Below are 21,125 nucleotides of genomic sequence, written 5' to 3' on the forward strand. Positions count from 1 at the left end.
GTATCCTATGTAACAAACAATAAAAGGAAAAGAAAAAATATTATTATAAAAGCATGGGTTTCATGCTCATTATTGATGGCCTTCTAGGTAAAATCATGTTACTCATGCTTCTATGGTTTTTAATGTCTTAGAATTTATTGTCATGAGTCAAAGGAGTCAACATCATGTTTATAAGACCCTTCTAGATAATTTGTATTTGTAAAAGGAATTATTTTTTAGTCTAGAAAGTACGAACATATCCAAGAGTACAAGTTGGTTAAGGATCATCAATTCAGCCTAAAGGAGGGATTTGACCCCTTGAGAAAGCTATATAAAGAGTAGCTCAACATCATTTGAAGACATAGTCACTCACAAATTAGATATCTCAAGAAAAAATTTGAACTGTAACTGGTGAGCTAAAAAAGGAGAGTGAAGGTCTAGGGAAATGAAGAAGGATGAAATTTATCTACTTCTGGGCTCTATCTCTCTCATACATGTGAAAATATAGGGTTTCTAGGTTGCATGAAGACGTTGAAGTTGCAAGGTCAAGTTGCAGTAGGATGAAGGAAGAAACTATTAGCTAGAGGGAAGGAAATTTTATCTAGAACTCAAATACTTTAGGAAGAGTTTTATTTTTCTTGGAAGGTCCCAAAAGGATATAAAATTAGGGTTTCTTTAGGAGTTGTAGGGTCAAAATTTACTGTTGAAGTTTTAGGTCAAGTAGTAGTGTTGTAGTTGTTAGATCGAGTTGCAGTGTGTAGCAGTTTGGTGTAGATTCAAGAAGGACTTGAAGAAGGAATTTTTTGGCACTGGGAGAAGGACTTGGTTTATGGATTGGGTCTTTGTATCTCATTTGAAGTAGATTCTAAGAAGAGAAGAGTTTTTTATGCTTTCTCCCTGGAGGGGTTTTTCCCTAGATGAGATCCTCCATATGTGTCCTCCTTTGTTGTTAATTGTTCTTGATATTGTTTGATGAATAAATCTAATTGAAAGAACATAGAGAAGATAACTAATATTCAAAAGCAAGTATCAAGGTCAAAGAAAATAAATTCAATAATCTTCCACACTACATTTTTCTAACAAAAGGAACTAACCCTTCATAATATATAATTCAATTTAATGTAACATACATTTGTAACAAACAATCTTATGGAATATCAAAAACAATTTATATATGATATTTTTATCAAATTAGGTTTCCTTCAGTGTCTTGTGGGGAGTTGTTGGTGATCAAATTGATTTAAGTTGAAAGTCATAAAATCCTAGGCATGGTTGATGAATCAGTTTATGATAGCCCTTGAAATTTGATAAAGGAGAGGTTTTTGCAACTGGAAGCATAAGTCATAGATATAAAATGTCAACTTCATCATGGTGCCCCTAACTAGTAACCTTGGGATGGATAAAGAATATGGGGGTTCCAACTTAGATTTTATATGAGAGGGAATATAAGGGGATATGGAAGAACTAGTGGTATCTAGGAAACATAAAAAATAGAAGTCAAGTTAACTCACCATGAACCATTCATGGTCTCTCTTCAATATGGAAGAAAAGTTGGATATCAAGCCATATCAATGTGAGATAGATGCTTTAAAATTAAATTATTGGCTACAATAGTTAGAGGTTTATAATTGTGTTCACCATATAGAGGAGGAATAAAAAAAATCATTTTCTCATTTTAAATTAGAGGGTCATTCCCTAACCTGTTTGTAAAGCCACATGGAAACATCTATATTTTCCTGTCAACTTACAACTCATGTAATGTACTAAAACACAAGACACGAATATACTCTACTCTTTAAACAACGAAAACAAAGAATCGATGAAACAATAATCGACAAGAGGAAGGTAATCAAAGACACATAACACAATTCTTTTTCTAGTGAAATCCACTACTCAAAACACCGACTATCTATTGCATTAATCATAAATATGAGTGATAATAAAAATCTTGTTCTCACAGGAACAATTCCGCACAAGTATGATCAACTCTCTACCTCACAACCCTGCACTTACAAACACTTAGCCAATTTTTGTTGCCTAGTGAGCCCCTATTTCCTTGCACAATTATTGTTAGGAATATCCCATATTTAATTGGGAAATCCTTCTTCCATAACTGCGCAATCCAAATCTAGGTCCTCTTCTGATTGCATGCACGATCTATACAACTCGAATCATTCTACAACTAATAGTACACTGTCCTTGCACTCTAGTCTCAATTGGGTCTTTCTTTGAACTAACATACATGATCTTCTCATGAGGGAATCTTCAGTTAGATGGAGTAGCAATGAGGATGCACCAGTGCACCAACTCACTACTAGACCTCTACTAGTTCCTCCAATAGTTAGAACTAGTTTAACTTACTATAACTCAGTCAAACTCAGTTTTCTAATTACAACTCAAACAAACTCAATATGGACCACTAAAATTTAGGGAGAACATATAAATGACTATAGAAAGACTTCCAACTAGAATTTCCTAAGCTAATTACGTTAATTAAACTTAATTAACTATTTACAAGTTGCTATGAGAATAGAATTCAATTTTAATTCACAGTTTAATTCAAGGACAAATTAAACTGAAATTTCTTGTTTCCATTTCTCAACACTCCCTCTCAACAAGAAAGGGATTGTTAGCTACCCCAATCCTGTCTATGTGAAACTTAAATTTACATATTGACAATGCCTTTTCCAAAATGTCAACATCTTTCTCCTCCATGGGAACATACTCCAACAAATAATCTACCTCAATACGCAATCTCTAAGATGATGATATCAGATATCAATATTCTTGGATCGATCATGAAAATTTGGATTTTCAAAGAGTTTGATACAACCCTAATTATTATAGTAAATAACAGTAGGATACATATTCTAATCAAACAAACCAATCAGGGTCATCCTCATCTAGATGGCCTCACATGTTGCCTGACTTGCAGCCATGTACTTTGCCTCTACTGAATTGAGTGCAACCGATTTTTGTTTCCTGTTGTACCAAGAAATTGTCGCTGACCCAATACTGAAGATCCATCTTGATGTTCTCTTCCTATCGGATGGACTCCCTACCTAATATGCATTGGTGAAGCCTTGAAGCTTCAATCCCTCTGTCCTTCTGTACCACAATCCATACCGATTAGTGCCTTTGAGGTATCTCAATACATGCTTTGTCGCCTTCCAGTATATCTTGCTAGGCCTAACCATCATTTGACTAAGCTAGTTAAATGCATAGCACATATTTTGTCGTGTGTTCACCAAATACATGAGTGAACCCACAAACTTCTTGTAAAGAGTAGCTTCCACTACTACCCCTGAAGTAGCCTCCTCCTTCCTCTAGTTATTGGCTACAAGAGTCTCCATGGGTTTACTGCTCTCCATGTGGAACCTCTTGAGTATCTCGTTGGCATAATTTTTCTAATACACAAACAATTCCCCATCACCCTACCATACTTCCATGTTCAAAAATTAATGCATGAGGTCCATGTCCTTCATCTCAAAATCTATTGCAAGGTCCTCCTTACAAGACTTGATCAACTGATCATCAACTGCCAGAATCAAATCATCAACATACAAAACTATGATCAACAATTTATCTTCCATAACTATGTGGTACAACTTTTCATCCACTTTACTCTTGGTGAAACCTGACCTGATGAAGTAGCTATCAATCATGGTGTAACAAGAATGGGGTGCTTGTTTCAACCCATACAATGCCCTCTTGAGCTGACACACATGCGACTCACGGTCGAAGTTCTCAAAACCTTCAGGCTGCTCTATGTACACCTCTTCCTTAATTGTGCCATTAAGGAAGGTTGCCTTTACATCCATCCGATGTATCTTCCAACCCCTCTATGCTGATAGTGCCAATATAGATCTGATCAATGAGTACCTTGTAATAGGAGAAAAGGTCTTATCATAATCAATCCCCTCTACCTATGAAAAGTCATAGGCCACAAACCTGGCCTTATGCTTCTCCACACTACCATCTCCAGCTTGATTTATGTTATAAAGCCATGAACATCTCACCATTGACTTGTCCTCTAGTCTTGGGACCACATCCCAAACACTATTATGAACTATGGAGTCATACTCCACCATGGCATCAACCCCAACAAGTTGCTACACACCTCCTCAATCGAAGATGGCTCTATCTCAACACATCTTCTCATAAGAGCCATGTATCCAGTGCACCTCTCAGGTGACATCCTCTGCCTGTGTCGAGATGCGTTTGCTCCCACATTCTCCTCTACATCATGCAATAACATGTTAGCCTCTCTGGTGTGCTTTCTCCCATATCTGGAAGACTCTACTTGAGTGGATGTCTCCACTCCTAGATCCTCTACATGTGGCTGCTCTACATCAATTTGAGGCTCCTCAACCTTAGGATCTAAAATCTCCTCAACCTCATGTAGCTCAATCTCCCTCTGAATGGAAGCTCACATGGCCTTCTCCTCATCGAATCTGACATCCCTATGAACCACTTCCATATGTTGGTCGACAAGTACACCTAATAGTTGTGAGTTGTATCCATGTACCCACAAATATCCCCAACTCTATTGTTAGCTCAATCTTCTTCCGTGCATATTTTTTCACATGGAATAGCCTAATAAGGCCTAGGAGATCTAGGCTCGCCATATCATCCTCAGCAATGGTTATTCCAATACTTCCAAGCTCATCACGACAATGAGTGAAATTGGTCAAATATTTTGGCATGGTCTCGCCTTTCTCCATCTTGATTTTTCAAAGTGTGTCTTTCAGTGCCAACTTCCTATGGTCATTAATGTTCTAGAATAGGCCCATCAATGCTTTCCACATAACATAAAGAGTTTCCTTCCCATGGAGACTCGAGACAATGTGGTATCGAACTCTATCAAGGATTATCTGCCTCACCTTCGCCACACAATTCTTCCATTTGAACAGATTTCGTGAACCTGATATTGTTGGCTTAGGAATGTCTTGATCAACGAATTACTTCAAGTCATTATCCTCCATCACATCCTCCATTTTTTCCTTCAAAGCTATATAATTAGAGCTACCTTCCAAGGCATACTCAAGCCAAAAACTATAGAATGCCATCTGCCGATCGTGAAGCATGTATTGCAAAATGAAATTTCACTTGTAACCCAAAACTCAAAACTTTGAAATGTCCTCTATTATGCTGTCTTCAACTCCGATAACATGTATGTTTTCCTGTAGATTCATAACTCTTGTAATGTACTAAAACACAAGACAATAATCTAATCTACTCTTCAAATAATGGAAACAAAGAATCGATGAAAACAACAATCGACAAGAGGAATATAATCAAAGACACAAAACACTATTGTTTATCTGGTTAAATCCACTGCTCAAAACCCCAATATATATTACATTAATAAAAAATCTGAGTGATAATACAAAACTTGTTCTCACAAGAACAATTCCGCACAAGTATGATCAACTATCTACATCACAAGCTTGCACTGACCTTCACTTAGGCAATTTCTGTTGCCTGTTGAGCCCCTATTTCCTTGAACAATTCCTATGAGTAATGGCCCATATTTAATTGGGAATTCCTTCGCCCATAACTACACAATCCAAATCTCATTCCTCTTCTAATTGTATGCATGATCTATACACTCGGATCATTCTGCAACTCATAGTAGAGTGTCCCTGCACTTTAGTCTATCCTGTGTCTTTCTCTGAACTGACATGCATGAGTTTCTCATGAGGGAATATTCAGTTATTTGGAGTAGCACTAAGGATTCTCCAGTGCACCAACTCACTACTAGACCTCTACTAGTTCCTCCAACAGTTAGAACTAGTTTAATTGACTATAACTCAGTCAAACTGAGTTATCTAATTATATTTCAAAAAAACTAATTCTGGATCCCCAAAGTTTAGGGAGAAGATATACATGACTATAGAAAGACTTCCAGATCTAAATTCCTAATCTAATTAAGTTAATTAAACTTAATTAACTATTTATAAGTTTCTATGAGAATAGAATTCGATTTTAATTCACAGCTTAATTCAAGGACAATTTAAACTAGAATTTCTTATTGCCATTTCTCAACAAAACAATAATATATAATTCTTATAGCGGCTACAACCACCCTCCAAAATTTTTCCTTACCTTCATTTTGGAGCCTCCCTTCCAACCATCCTTAGTAGAATGTCTTGCAATTTCAAGTACGTAGGCTTCAGCTGAGTTTCAGTGGCTTGCTAGCCTGTGCATGCAAACTTCATTGTCTCCCATCACAGGCTGCCATTTCAGACTTAGGTAATTTTATGGCTGAGATGTTCACTCAGAAAATTGTGAAATTATGGAGGGGAACCAACCTTTCCTCTAGAAATTGTGTAATCATGCTATACTACCTGTTGGGCTTTAGAATTGTGCAATCCAGCAAGGCAACCCTTCCTCAAAAAATTGCACAATTCAGCCTGACACTAGGATTCAACCTAGAAATTTAGCAATTCTAGGGGGTAGTGACCTGTTGACCCCAGAAATTGTGCAATTCTTGATGGACATCCAACCCTTCTCAGCACAGAAATTGTGCAAATCCCTCTCCTAGGTTTGCAGACTGCTGCATGTGCCTTCAGGTTGACTAGTTCCCTATGGGACTGAGCAATCCTGATTTGCATGCATGGATTGCTTTTTAGTGAAATAGTAAAAAGAAACATGCAAAAAGCAGCCCTAAATTTTAGGATCTATTTTTAGCAGCTGGAGGTTACATGCAAAGATCATTTTAGAAACTTCCCTTCAAGTGTCATTTTTTCCAAGATTTGTTTCATGCGCGTCATAAGCCTCAAAATTAGTTATTCAATGTTGTAGAGCTCATCCCTCACATCAATATTGGAGCTCTGACATGCCACAACACATCTAGGATTCTTTGACACATTCAACTTAGTTATTTCCGGGTAAGTCTTCTTTTCTTATCATTTGTCGCATTGCTGTCGCTTTTCATACTTTGGTTTGTATGAATGTTGTTTGCTTGGGTTTGTTAAACACATGCTATCATTTTAATGTATATTAGCTTGTAGAAGCATAGTTTCAATTTTTGTTTGCATCTCACTACTGTCTCATGCATGACACTGTTTTACACGAACGATCATCTTTGTAGCGATGCATTTCACACACATGCATGCATTCGCATTTTTTGAATCTTGCATTCATTGTTTGCATGCATGATCATTCACTCTTGCTTACACTCACTCTCGCCATGCATACAAACCTTTTCATGTTTTCAGTAGCCCGTCGGCGGGTCTGGGATGCCTTGGCTTGGACCTTGCCTTGCCCAGACAGAAATGAAAATTTTTGGAAGTGAAGGCTTTGCCTTCCCTCCAAAAATTGCACAAATCTAGCCTAGCACTGGCATCCAGGCCTGCATTTCTCAATTTTGGGAGGCAGTTCCCTACTGACCCAGAAAATTGCGCAATGCAGTCTCTGGGCATGCATGTCCTTGCTAACTGAAATTGCACATTGTATAGTTTCAGTCCTCAATAGGTAGGCTAGACTATGCATTATGCATTTCCATTAGTCAATTAACCTCTTGATAGCCTGGACTATGCCTTGCACAGTTTTGGTAGTGAGTCTCCCAACCTCCCAGTGAAAATTGTGTAACTTTTACCACAAGTCACCCAAGTGTGTTCCATGTCAGTCCTCAGATTTGTGTTGGATTTCAACTAACAGATTGCTTGCCATGAGTGTTGCTATGTCTCTAGGTATAGTAGGTGTTTGTCTATCTTTTAGTAGTACAAGTACAATGGCTTCAAAGAGAGAAGGGTAAAAGGACACTATTCGAAGTGGAACTGGAGATGCAGCTATAAAAGTGTTTATAAGATTGCCCATTTACTAAGACACCAATCTGGTCATAGACAGAGACAGCAAGATGAAATGGTAGGACATCAACGATACATTCTCAGGAACATTTGAGGAAGATCTAGAAGACTTCAGGGTCTATGTCAACATCCACAAATCTGGTTTGTACCGGATTGCATGCAAATATCCCACGTTTCCATGTGCGAACATGATACATTGGATTGTTTTGCACACTGATCCTAAGATGATGATGTTGAGCAATGTCAGTAGGATAGAGCTTGCTACCTTCAGGGTGAAGGACTATCATGAGATGTATCACTTGCCACATCGGGTGATCCCAATGGATAAACCCTTCAACACACACAGTAACGCATACTCCAGAGACATCTTGAAGAGTTGGGTGAAGGAGCCAGCCAAGTTTCGGACAACACCCAACCTAGTTTACAAGAAAAAGATACCGTGGAGGGCATATCAGTAATTGGTCATCTTTGCATACCGCTTATAAAGCCAAGAGAACACAGATACCTTCCCATAGAGCTGGGCGATTGTGTTGGACCAACTAGCCAGCGAAGAATGGCCATGGAACAAGTCAGACATGTTGGCTCTCAGGCTAAAGGAACAGGTAACAAAAGCCCAACATTAACCAAAAGATCAACAAGTAGATAGATACATGTCCACTTACATTTTGGATGTAATCTCTGCCCATCAATAGTTCTCAGGTTTGAAGTGGGCATGGACACCTTTGTAAACCTCTGTGCACACTTATTGCATATTGTTCTTTGAATGCAGCTTCCACGAAGTCATCACATAGTTGTTAGACCACTTTGTCACCCCGGTGTATAAAATGATATTTGATCAGGATCCACCTTTCATGTCGCAGGCATCAATGGAGGCACTAATTGACATAGCATATTGGTACGCCTCACCCCTTAGCACCTTCATATGAATGTATAGCGTGGAAAAGCCTCTGCATATTTTTCTAAAGTTTGTCATGGATAAGGTCATCATGCAAGAAGTGTCATATCACATCTCGACAGGGTTGTCAACTAGACTTCACAGGAAGAAGAAGGCACCTTGGCCCGCTCTTCCTTTGTGGATCAGTTTATACGAGATATGGAATCTCAAGCATGTTGATGCCGAGACAAAAGAGTTCAAAAGATTCCCTTTTTGCACCAGAAGTTTTAATCTGTATGACCCGCATTGTTTTGTAAAGTACCATAGCACGAGAGTGAAATTTCCTTGCATCCACAGGGCATGGCATTAGCCTATGGAAAACCCATGGAGATACTGTCACAACTTCTCCAGGCTCAATGAACTGGTCAGTATAGCTGTGGAATGGTTAGCGAAGTAGCAGCTTAGAGAGCACCATCATCAGCAACAACAGAGGGTAACATACTTGCGCCTGACAAAGGAAAGAGAAAGGTTGATGACAACATAGAGTAAGAACAAAGACAAACGTTTAAAGTAGATCCACTCGTTATGAAAGAAACTTTGGAGATTGAGGCTAAGTGGAGACAACATGAATTGAGGAATGCGCAAAGGAAAAGAGATAAATAGAGAATGGAGGAAACAAAAAATGAGTTGCAAGAGTTGAAGAAGCAACTCCAGGAAGAACATGAGATGAACAAAATGGAGAAGGAAGAGAAGCGGGGATAGACACAACAGGAGGCATAACATGCACATATTGATGAAATTATGCCCATACAGGTTATAGAATCTTCCGAGTAGCTAGCACAAAGTAGAGAGGGTGAGAAGTCACAGGAACAAGACTTAGTTCAAGAGATTGAATAGATGCTAGATTAGATGGACATGTACATGGTACAGCCAGAGTTATATCAGGATATAGACCTCATGCCTCATAACCAAGAGATCATCCCACCAACTTCACCAAATCCAGAAGCAGAGAAAGTCCCAAGCGATCAAGGAGACATGAAGATCCTTGAAGACAACCTAAAGGCAGAGATGCACAACATATCTTTTGATGAGTCACAACATAGAGTTGTGCAGTCACGCGGAGTGCCTACTCCAGATGTCCACACATATCCTATGCAGTTTGAAGAACAAGTGATCATATATGATGTGTGCAGGCATCCAACAACATTGATTGATACTACCAGAGCATACGTTGAATACACCAACTCGAGTGTTCGATTCCTGATAGTAGAAAATGAGCAAATGGCTAAGGAATTACAAGCAACCAAGTAGGGAGGAGAATAGGTCACATCATCCGCTTGAGTAGAGTTGAAGAGAGTGATACTGGATGAAGTATTGTCCCTCAAAATAGTCATGTGGATGTTGTATGTCAGGTTTGGCACTATGCATAAGGTATTTTTCCATCTCAATGGTTGGAAATAGTGATGTGCTGGGAGAGCACACAATCTTTTCAAATCTACACACTATTGTTGACCGCATGCAGAATTGGAAAATGAGGTACAAATGATCCCCATTAAATTTCCCAAAGATGATGAAGCCGAACGTGGTAGAGTTGAAGGCACGGATGTTGGGTGTAGGAATTGCACTTAAGCAAACTCCTCAACACATAATTGTCAACTCAGGGGTTTCCTAAACTTATAGACGAAGCACAGGCAATGCTAGAAGTGGTATGAACTTTTCCTATTCTTAATCCTACTTCTTAAAGGACATGTTTGCAAAATCATATAGAAAACAATCTTTGAAGGAAATTGAAACCAAAGCAACTCTAGTGATGGAATATAAAAGAACAATTTGCAAGTAAATCAAGTAAATGAGCTTTCACACAACTGAAGAAATCTTAAATGCTAGAAGGAAATGCTATGTTTATCTTTAGATAGATAGCTAACAGTCTAACAAGTGGGCCCTTGCAGAGACCTGTTTTCCTCTTGATCTTCCTTCTACACAAACAACCTGTTCTTGTACTATTGCAATGTGCTTGCACTAGTGCAGGTACAGTGCTTCTGTGTAAAAGTATATTTTACCTCCCTTACTGAAGATTTATGTCTTTTTGGAGGTGCTCTAAGCCCTAAGGCTTAGAGCACTCTATTTCTGTGACAAGAGACTAGCTCTTGCACCGAGGCAAAGTTTCCTTCACCAAGTGTTGGCTTGTTGAGGCTTGACCTAGGTTTAGAAGTGATTTAGCCAAACAAATCTCGAAACTACCAGCCCTTTCAACAACAGTCCGCGGAGCGTGAATTGAGGTCTCACTCGAGGTAGTATGGGATGGTGCTGGAACCAGGTTTCTACACCCTAGGGATGTCTTGATGAAGTCTGGGAAGTTCACGAACTGATCCGGCGTGCTTGCGCTATTCCCCATAGCCATCTTTCCTTCACAACTTGTGTAACTGCCTCTGCGTAGCTCTATAAAGAGTGCAAAGAGGAGCTTTCTAGATCCTTATCCTAACTGTGCATTTATTATAGATCTTAACTTAATTATGTGGGCCCAATATTTTCATTAATCATTCAACATTCATAACAAATGAGTGTAATCATACAAGTAAAGAGATGCATAAAGATATCAAAAGCATAGACACAGAATATTCCACAATTAACTTATCTTTTATTAATCCTCTGTTCTGATACAATCCCAACTCCACCCTGCGCACTCAGCTGCAGGGGTCCGCACACATAGCTGCAGACTCTACTAGGCTTCTGTGCACTTAGCGGCAAAGCCTCTTAGTACTACTATGACTCAAGACTCAGACTTATAGACTCAGAGTGAATTCCTCATTCAAAACCCCATATTACTTAAGACCAAAAAAACTACCTTTTACATTTAGAGCCTCGCTCTATTTATACATTCCGGTGGTCCACGGACCATGAGTAGGCTAACGCATTCTATATTAAATTACATTATTTAGGGTAGACAACCCTAAACTCTCATTCTCCGCACTCACATTTTGCGGGGTCTTTACATTACATTGACCAAAACTTGGGCTACAAGCCCCAAAAATCCGCTATGTGGGGATCTATTGCCCAACAGGCCCCCAACACAATCATTGTGCCTCGTCCTGAGTCACTTGGCTGGTGTGGTGATCCTTGCATGAATTCCATCCAATTGTTCCTGTGTGGCATGAAGGTCCACAACTCACCATGCTTCCGTTGTCTGGATTTGCTCCCTTTCTACTTCAGAATCATCTACATCTGACTTGATTCTCTACTGTGATGCCATCTTCTAGTACTTGTGTTTATAGTCCTGCACCTCTGTCCAGCTCCTTAGGTCACGAAGATTGTGCTTTGGTCAGTTAGTTAGACAGCCAGCCCACCCATCTAGGGCTTTAGGCCACTGCCATTTACTCTTCCTGTGAAGGGCTCTCCATTAAGTTTGACTAGCTGGACCGCGCCTCCGTCTGTGACCTCCTTTACCACATATGGTCCTAACCAATGCATTCTAAATTTTCCAGGATATTTTTTAAACTTTCTATCATACAGCAACACTAAATCGCTTACCTTGAATTTGCGCAAATTGATATGGCAATCGTGCCAAGATTTCTCGCGCTGTTTCTATACCTGCTGATGGAATCCCGCCAGAAACCATTCTTCCTCAATTTCTTACAATTGCGCGAACCTCTCTTCCAAGGCTTCACGATTTGACATGCATGTCTTCACTGCTATCCATAAACTAGGTATGATGTATTCCATTAGCATGACTACTTCCGTGCCATAGACTAACCTGAAAGGTGTTTGACCCATCAATTTCTTGCACGTGGTTCTGTATGCCCATAATATGGTAGGTATGCATAAGTCCCAGTAGTGTTGCTACACATTAGATACTTTGGTCAGCGCAGTCTCCAGAATCTTGTTGAATGCTTCTACTATCCCATTGTTTGGTGGCGGATCCCCCCATAGTGGATTTTTGGGGATTAAAGCGTAGTTTTGGGTCAATGTGATGTAAAGACCCCACAAAATGCGGGCGCGGAGCGCAAGAGTCAAGAGTAGATTTCCCTAAACTATTGTAATTTAATATAAAATGTGTCGACCTACCCATGGTCTGCAGACCATGGGAATGTATAAATAGAGTGAGGCTCTAAGTGTAGAAGGCAACTTTTTTAGTCTTGATCTAAGATGTTATGGGTTTTTGAATAAGGAATTTGATCTGAGTCTATAAGTCTGAGTTTTGGGTTATAGGACTAGGAAGAGGCTCTACAGCTATGTGCGCAGAGGCCTGGTAGAGTCCATAGCTATGTGTGCGGATCCCTGCAGCTAAGTGCACAGGGCAGAGTTGGCATTGTACTGGAAAAAAAGATTAATAAAAGATAAGTTGGTTTTGGAACATCGCATATCTGTTTCTATATTCCTGTTTATGCACATGTTTACAGTTTATGATTGCGCACATGTCTGTTTATGTTGAATAGTAATTGAAAGTATTGGTCCCACTTAATTTAATTCAAGATCTATAATAATAATAATAAGCATAGTAAAGGGTAAAGAAAATTCACTCTCTTCATTCAAGCCACACGAAGGTAGTTGCACTGGACAAACAGTTGCATGGAAGTAGCGCAGTGCGCGAGTGGGATCGCGAGCCTTCTAAGACCCATCAAGACATCCCAAGGGTGTGGAAACCTAGTTCCAACACCCTCCCATACTACCTCGAGTGAGACCTCAGTCTGTGCTCTGCAGACTGTTGCTAAAAGGGCCGGTAGTTTCAGGATTTAATTGGCTAAATCACTTCTGAACCTGGGCCAGGCCCCAACAAGCCAACAAATGGTTCCGTTGCTGGGATTGGGACCTACCTAAGGGATGTCTGATGTCAGAACACTAGAACCCTACAAAGAAGGAAATTGAGGATTGGTTGGATTAGAAGCTTCACGAGTTTGTAACACAAGAAAACAGGACTCCACAGATATCCAAGAAGATGTGGCTGGATCGCTACATATATATGGAAATCCATGAGATCTTCTTCGCGACCTTCTCTTCAAAGCTATATGATTGGATTGCGAGGTTAGCTGATAGCCAAGGAAGGTACAAGCTAAATCAACTAATAGTGTGGACCCCAGATTTAGTACGCAGACTAAAGGCATCAGAAGATAAGATCACGCAGGTCATGGACCATTGGCTTGACCGGATAACAAGGGGGTTTATCACTGAGTTTGTGATAGACACAACTGTAAGCTATAGCGAAGCAGAATGACGTTTTCTCCAAGGGCTGCGAGGTAGGTACATCAAATCCTTGAATACCTGGATTAAGATGTTGTTATGTGAGAAGCGAGTTATGTGAGTACATTAATGATTGGAATGATGCAGAGCGGAAAGATCTACAAAGGGATCGAAGGGTTAGGAAACAATCCTTCAATTTCACCCTTGCGAGCGAACAAGGAAGAGTGTGCTCAGGTTTCCCCGAGAAGTGTGGTCAGTTTGATAAGGCAATGCATTCCGCAGTTATCACCTCCACTTATGCCTTCACCCACTTCGCCTACTTCACCTGCATCTTCAACCACCCCGCCTCCACCAAACCTGCAGTTCAGCATGGAGAACGCGATCAAGCTACCCGTATTCAAAGGATTAGGGAATGAAGATCCCGACCAGTTCTGATTCGTGGTAAGAGTAGTTTGGGAAGCCCAAGGAGTCATAGATGACAACATTAAGAAGGCCACAATGGTGAGTGTGTTGCAGGATCGCGGATTGACCTGGTATATCAAGCATTCGAATGATCACACAAATGCAGGAATAGCAAAGATCCAGAATCCGCTGAACAAAGAATTTATCCAAGTGAAATCAGAGACAGTCAATCATCAGATTTAAGGAGATCGTGATGCTTCCACGTGAGAGCCCCTGGGATCTAGATCAGAAGTTAAAGAGTACGATCCGCAAGGCTAATATGACGCTAACGGATGCGTAGCACCGCACGTGGTTTGTGGTGTCTTTGTCACCACACCTAAGGACGAAATTGTCACAGAAGAAGATTTCAACCCAGGCCAAAGCACTGGAAATGGTGATGAGGTTGCATGAAACACCAAGATCCGGGATTAGGAGTCCAACAGATCCACATGCAACTACAGAACCTATGCTTGGAAATGTAGAGTTTGAAGCAGGATAGGGCACCCCGGCCAGAAGTGTGCAAAGAAGTGTGGTGCATAAAATGTAAAGGCCAATGCCACGACAAGGATCATTGTCTGGTATTCGTGAACTACTTGGTAGGAGGGGGACCGATGCCATTGAGACTAGAGGCACAGGCAGATCCAAGTGCAGCACCCACACTCTAGTGAAGAATCCGCCAGGTAGGAGGAAACAACTATCACCTATTGCAAAAGTATACATAGACTCCGCAATAGCTATTTTGTAATTTATGTATATTGGTGGGCCACGACAAGCGTACTAGTCATAGCTACGAGTTAATGATGGAGCAAAACCCAGCATATAGAATGCAGATGGAAACGTGAGACCTTGACCCAACCGTAGGGATGGCACACATTGGATTCTAAGGGCGAGGTCGAGGACGAGGAGGAATGGGGCTAGGAAGGGGCACAGATAGCTAATCTGTTACAATTACATGTTAGAGTCAGTCCTTTGGCCTTCTTTTAGTGATCAAAATGGGCCTATTACTATGTTTTATTTTGTTAGATGTTTTTCACATTATCTTTAGGGAAAAACATGTCATAATTGTGTCCATTAGAAGCAGCTCAGAAAAATCTTTCCAACGGTATATCACACTCCAAAAACTGGCTCTTGGATCAGAAGATATGGTCAAAAGAAGATTGTTTCTCATTTGATGGGACGACTACTATCCCAACCAGCTGTTGTTTAAATTGGACAACAATAAAGTACTTGTCTGTAGTGATAACATCTCGCCTAGAAATGCTTTTGAAACTATATACAGAAGGGTTTGTGGTGCAAAGAATATGATCAAGACTGTTTCAGATGATGCAGAGTGGAGCCTAATTAGAAACCAAATGTGGTTATCAGTTCACATCAAAATTAGAAGGTATGTTCATAGATATGAAGACTTTTCGTGACACAATGCAAGGGTTCACTGCAATGTTGGCTGTATCTAGTGAAAGCAATGAAGGCCCTACTCTGGCTGTCCAGGTTCTCATGACAGGTTTTTCAAAGTCATTCAATTTTGAAAGAAATAAAAATATGTTTGAGTTTGTAGAATCAAAGTATCTTTATCGAATGGATGGAGGTCACAATCTTGTTGGATTGCATCCCTTTCATGAAGAAGGATTACAAAGGGTGGAATTGGATTGCTTGTTACATGTCTCTAGTATTAAGAATGGTGACCTACTTATTATGTCAGATGTTGATGAGATACCCAGTGCACATACTATAAACCTTCTTAGGTGGTGTGATGGTATACCACCAACCATGCATCTGCAAATGTGAGATTATTTGTACTCTTTTGAGTTCTTTTCAAGATTACAGAGATTGGCACTTATCAGTTCACATTTATCAATTTGGGAAAACATGCTATGGACATTTGCGTCAATCTAATGAGTTTTTCGCTGATGCAGGATGGCACTACAGCTTTTGCTTTCGCCACATAAGTGAATTTATTCTAAGATGAAAGCATACAATCATTTTGATCATGTCAAGTTCACTCATTATTTGAATCCTATGAGAATATAGGATGTGATTTGTCATGGAGCTGACCTTTTTACATGCTACTAGACGAGTATTCTTTTCAACAAATAATAGTGAAATTGGGGTCTATACCACACTCGTTTTCTACTGTACATCTTCCATCTTATTTGGTCCAACATGCTAAAAAAATTAGATTTCTTTTGCCAGACAACTGTTAGCATAAAATCTAGCTAGAAAATCAATATCCAAAAATGAAGCATTAAATGTTGCAGGCTTTTCTGATTCATCTTTGAAGGTGTGGAACATGGTGAAGATCGGTGAAGAACACAATTCTTCTGAAAATGGAAATATAGGTGAAGTTGTTCAAACTGAGAAGTTAGTAGGTTTGGATATGGGGAGAAGGTCACACCTTGTTACAAGGTCATGCAGGACCTGTTTATGCTGCAAATTTCAGCTCAGAAGGGAATTTCATTTTATCTGTATCAGAAGATTATACAGTCTGATTATGAAGTTCAAAGATGAATGAAAATCTTGTTTGCTACAAAGGGCAGAATTATCCAATGTGGGATGTTTAGTTTAGCCCTGTGGGACACTTTTTTGTCAGTTCTTCACATGATCGAACAACTAGAGTTTGGTCCATCGAGAGAATTCAACCTTTATGGATCATGGTAGGACATCTATGCGATGTTGATTGTGTACAGTGGCATGTCAATTGCAACTATATTGTTACCAAATCAAGTGACAAGACTGTCAGTTTATGGGATGTGCAAAGTGGTGAATGTGTGCGCATGTTTGTTGGACACAGAGGTATGGTTTTATTAATAGCCCAAGTCTCTAGATAGGCATTATATGGCATTTGGAGATGAAATAGTGCTATAATGATGTGGGATCTATCAACGGGTCGATGTGTAACTCCTCTAATGGGGCACAAACCCTGCATATGGACACTTGCTTTTAGTTGTGAAGGTTCAGTATTAGCATCTAGCTCTACACACTGCAATTGTATTGGATGTCAAAACATGATACCTTGTTTTGATTCTTGGGACACCACTATTCGACATCTTGTCATAGGAAGGGGCTAATGGTTTCAAAATTTCTGAGATTGCAAAACGCGTGCTTTCCCCATTTGAGTATTTTCCTCCACATGTCATTCCCCATTATAGGATTTTCCTCCACTTGTCAAATTAGCTCAAGCACGTCAAATCAATGGTTCTAAAGGAGATTGGTAGGAATTTTTAAATTCCAATAATAATAAATTTGGTTCATCACTTTGTGATCCTGGAAAGAAATTGTGGGATGTTTTTGCAGCTTTTGTGAAGACATTTACTGCCATGGAAGACCTTAAGTGTGATACCAAAATCATAAGGCGAAAAAAGCGCAAACTTCAACGATCACATATGGAGTCTTTAGACATGTCTCCTGAGTAGGAGTTGGCACGTCTAACTTAAAAACACCCAAAATCTGAAAGGGCTATATACTCATTTCCTTCCTATCATGAGGGGTGGCTGGTAACAAAATTGAGGAAGTTACCAAATTCAAGCACTTCAGAAAGGTTGATATCTATAGATTGTGAGATGGTCTGATGTGAAGATGGATCAGAGGAAGCTGTGAAAGTTTGTGCGGTTGATCAAAATAGAGACTCTGATGGATCTACTTGTGAAACCATCAAAACCTGTAATTAACTATCTGATGGAAATAACAAGAGTTACTGTTGAGGATATTGAGGGTGTAATCTGTAATTTGAAAGATGTTCAGAAGAAACTGAAGAATTTACTCACGCCAAGCGAAATTTTAATAGGACACGGTGTGCATCATGACCTAAGAGCATTGAATGTAGACCATGCTAGAGTTATTGACACAACATTCATATTCCAATATCAGAATAAGCCTAGCTGTTACACCCCTAGTTTAAGTAAATTATGCAAGGTTGTGCTAGGATATGAATTACATGAGGAAGGAAAGCCACACATTTGTTTGGATGATGCAATTGCTACAATAAAATTGACCCTTGCCAAACTAGATCGTGGACTTAATGATCCTCTTGACATGGGGGATCTTGAAGTAAATAAAGCAGACTTCTCAAAACTTTATATTCATAAGATACCCGTTGGTACCTCTGAGGATAAACTACAGAATATTTTTCCAAAGAAATATTTAGTTGAATTTTAGGCATTCTCTCCTGTGAAGAACAAATATTGTACAACATTTTTTGTTTTCAAGACTGTGGAAGATTTGGTAACAAGTGAGATATTTTATGAATAAAACCATCGAATAATTAAGTCCCAGATTCGAGGAAATGGAGTAAAAGAGGAAAATTGGTGGTGAAAACTAAAGTGTCAGAGTTGCTAGGCAGAAATCCATCAGTGGTTGAGGAAAATCTCAAATTTTAGGGCTTAATATCAGTAGTCAAAGGGTGAAATAGTAGTAAAAAGGCATATTTTGTGGAATATGGTTCCACACATAAAGGAGAAGATACAGTGATGTTAATCCACTTGGAAAACCTTCACTTAATTCGGGTTTTAATTAACGATTCCTCATGGTTCTCGAGATAGTCTGAAGATTTAGTTGCAAATTAGTTTATAATATTGTTTTATGATAGGATTTTATTATTAAGTTTATTTTATTTTTTATTTTTTATTTCCTATTTCCTATGTTGAGGAGATAAAAATAGATTTGTAATTTTGTATATATAGGATTGTTTTTAAAAGATAGAGGTTTGATTTTTGCAGCAGAGAAGAGGCTGCTTGGGACTATGTAAAGTTTTATTGAATATCATTTTAATAAAGAAGTTTTTGCCCGTTAGGCCTGGGATCCATCACAGTGTTAATGTCTAGTATGTTTTTCCTGTAATTCACTTACATATTTTTTTTTTCTACCTTGTTATAACATTATCTAAGAGATGTGTTAGGAATCCATCTACACATGATGCTCCTTTCATGGTAATTTCGTTGTTAAATGTAGTGGTTGTCTTGGAAAAATCCATCCTCTATTAGATGCTCTGTTGAGTAACCCTGTCTTTCTCTTTCATGTAACAATGCTACTGTAGATCCATCCCCTGTCTGATGTCTGCAGGGCAACAATATTTCTCTCTTATTCTTCTCACATTTGCAATATTTTATCTAGATAAACATTGCACTTACTTTGCCCCAAGTTTTCCGGCAAAAATTGGCATCAACTCCATAGCCCAATGGTCCATTCTCTTGTTGTTTTCAACCCAAAAACATTTCAAACAATCCCCACATTCCATAACGAGCCTAAAATTTCATTTATTGCAGCCACATCTTGTTGGCAAAGAGAGAGCCCTCTCTGGTCTGGTAGGGCTAGATGCCAGATCGAAAGCTTGGTCTGTGGTTACCTTAGAATTGTCTTTTCTCAGCCTTAAGGTACATTCTGAGTGCTAACATATTGGCGCTGTTGCCAGGGACGAGGTGACAAACCTTCTCTGTGAAAGATCATTCAAGTTTCACATCTGGTTGCTGATGGTGGACAACAGTCAGACACATATGAAGGTTGAAATCATCCACCTGACGACTCCATTGTTCAAGATCCCAAGCTTCAAAGTTTCAAAGCAACTTCACTGCCAAACGAATCTAGAATCCAGATTTCAAAATGTTGATGGTAATCACCAATGACAGGGTATGTGGCAAATCTATTATCTAGTGAAATGTTATTGACTTTAAGGGATGAGTTAGCAAAATTTCAGATTGATTAGAATTTTTCAACATCAGTGTTTCTTAGTTTGAAATCTAGCCAACTCACTCCTGAAAGTAAATATGGTTTTCTTGGTTTAGTTGCTGAAAGATTAGAAAAGGAAATTGAACTATTGGATGTTCAAATTAAATCACATGAATTCCAAGATCCCAAAAAGTTCTTGGAAACTCTCCCTCCTTCAAAACAAGAAACAATAGGGCTGCTCGTGGATGTTTGCATTGACAGTTTGTAGTTGGAGGTCTGTGTTGAGGAGTTAGCGCAACAAACAGAGTCTAGTTTCTTTGATCCTATTGTCGCATATATGGAGTATTTTTTCAGTTTGAATGATAAGTCAAATTGTCTTTCACAAAGCCAAATTCAGTTTGTGCATGGATGGCTATCAGCATTTACATTTGTGTCCTGGTTCAAGCACTTCCAAGCAGTGTCCTTGTCACAGTTACTTGATTGGTTGATCTAGCATTACAACATCACTTGATCTATTGATTTTGCATCAGAGAAGGATAGATTTGTAAATAAATAAGCTTCCCAAGGCAGCATTTTAGTTTCCGGTATTTGTTTATGTACAGGTTCCAGTATGTGTATGTTTTATGGATTGGTATAAGTTGTTTTGAGTTTGCAGCTGCTTGACTGTATTGCCCAATGGATGAGGCACTAATCTACATGTTCCTAGAGATCTACGGTTCTTGGCACCTCCAAGGAGCTACCATCCCAGATGGCGCCACTGTTAGAGTTAGTCCTTTGGCCTTTCTTCAGTGATCAAAATGGGTCTCTTACTATGTTTGGTTTTGTTAGATTTTTTCACATGATATTCAGTGAAAAACATGTCATAAGTGTGTCCATCAGAAGCATCTCTGAAAAATCTTTCCAATGGTATATCACACTCCAAAAACCGACTCCCGGATCAAAAGATATGGTCAAAAGAATATTGATGCTCGTTTGATGGGATGACTACTATCCCAACTAGCTATTGTTTAAATTGGGCAACAACAAAGTACTTGTCTGTAGTGATAAAATCTCGCCTAAAAATCCTTTTGAAACTATATATATAAGGGCTTCCGGTGCAAAGAAGATGATCAAGACTCTTTCAGATGATGCAGAGTGGAGCCTAATTGTAAAAAAAATGTAGTTATTAGTTCACATCAAAATTA

The 21,125-nt window shown here is 39.2% G+C and overlaps 2 pseudogenes; both read left to right on the forward strand.

Annotated features, from left to right (window-relative positions):
• Positions 1–15,681: 15,681 nt before the first annotated feature.
• LOC149158250 (uncharacterized) lies at positions 15,682–16,484 on the forward strand (annotated as a pseudogene).
• Positions 16,485–17,955: 1,471 nt separating this feature from the next.
• LOC149158251 (small RNA degrading nuclease 1 pseudogene) lies at positions 17,956–18,435 on the forward strand (annotated as a pseudogene).
• Positions 18,436–21,125: the final 2,690 nt, after the last annotated feature.

The sequence above is a fragment of the Pinus tabuliformis genome, chromosome 5_2 (assembly GCF_031772625.1).
Source record: "Pinus tabuliformis cultivar Carrire ecotype Pingquan chromosome 5_2, CPIR1, whole genome shotgun sequence".
Taxonomy (NCBI): domain Eukaryota; kingdom Viridiplantae; phylum Streptophyta; class Pinopsida; order Pinales; family Pinaceae; genus Pinus; species Pinus tabuliformis.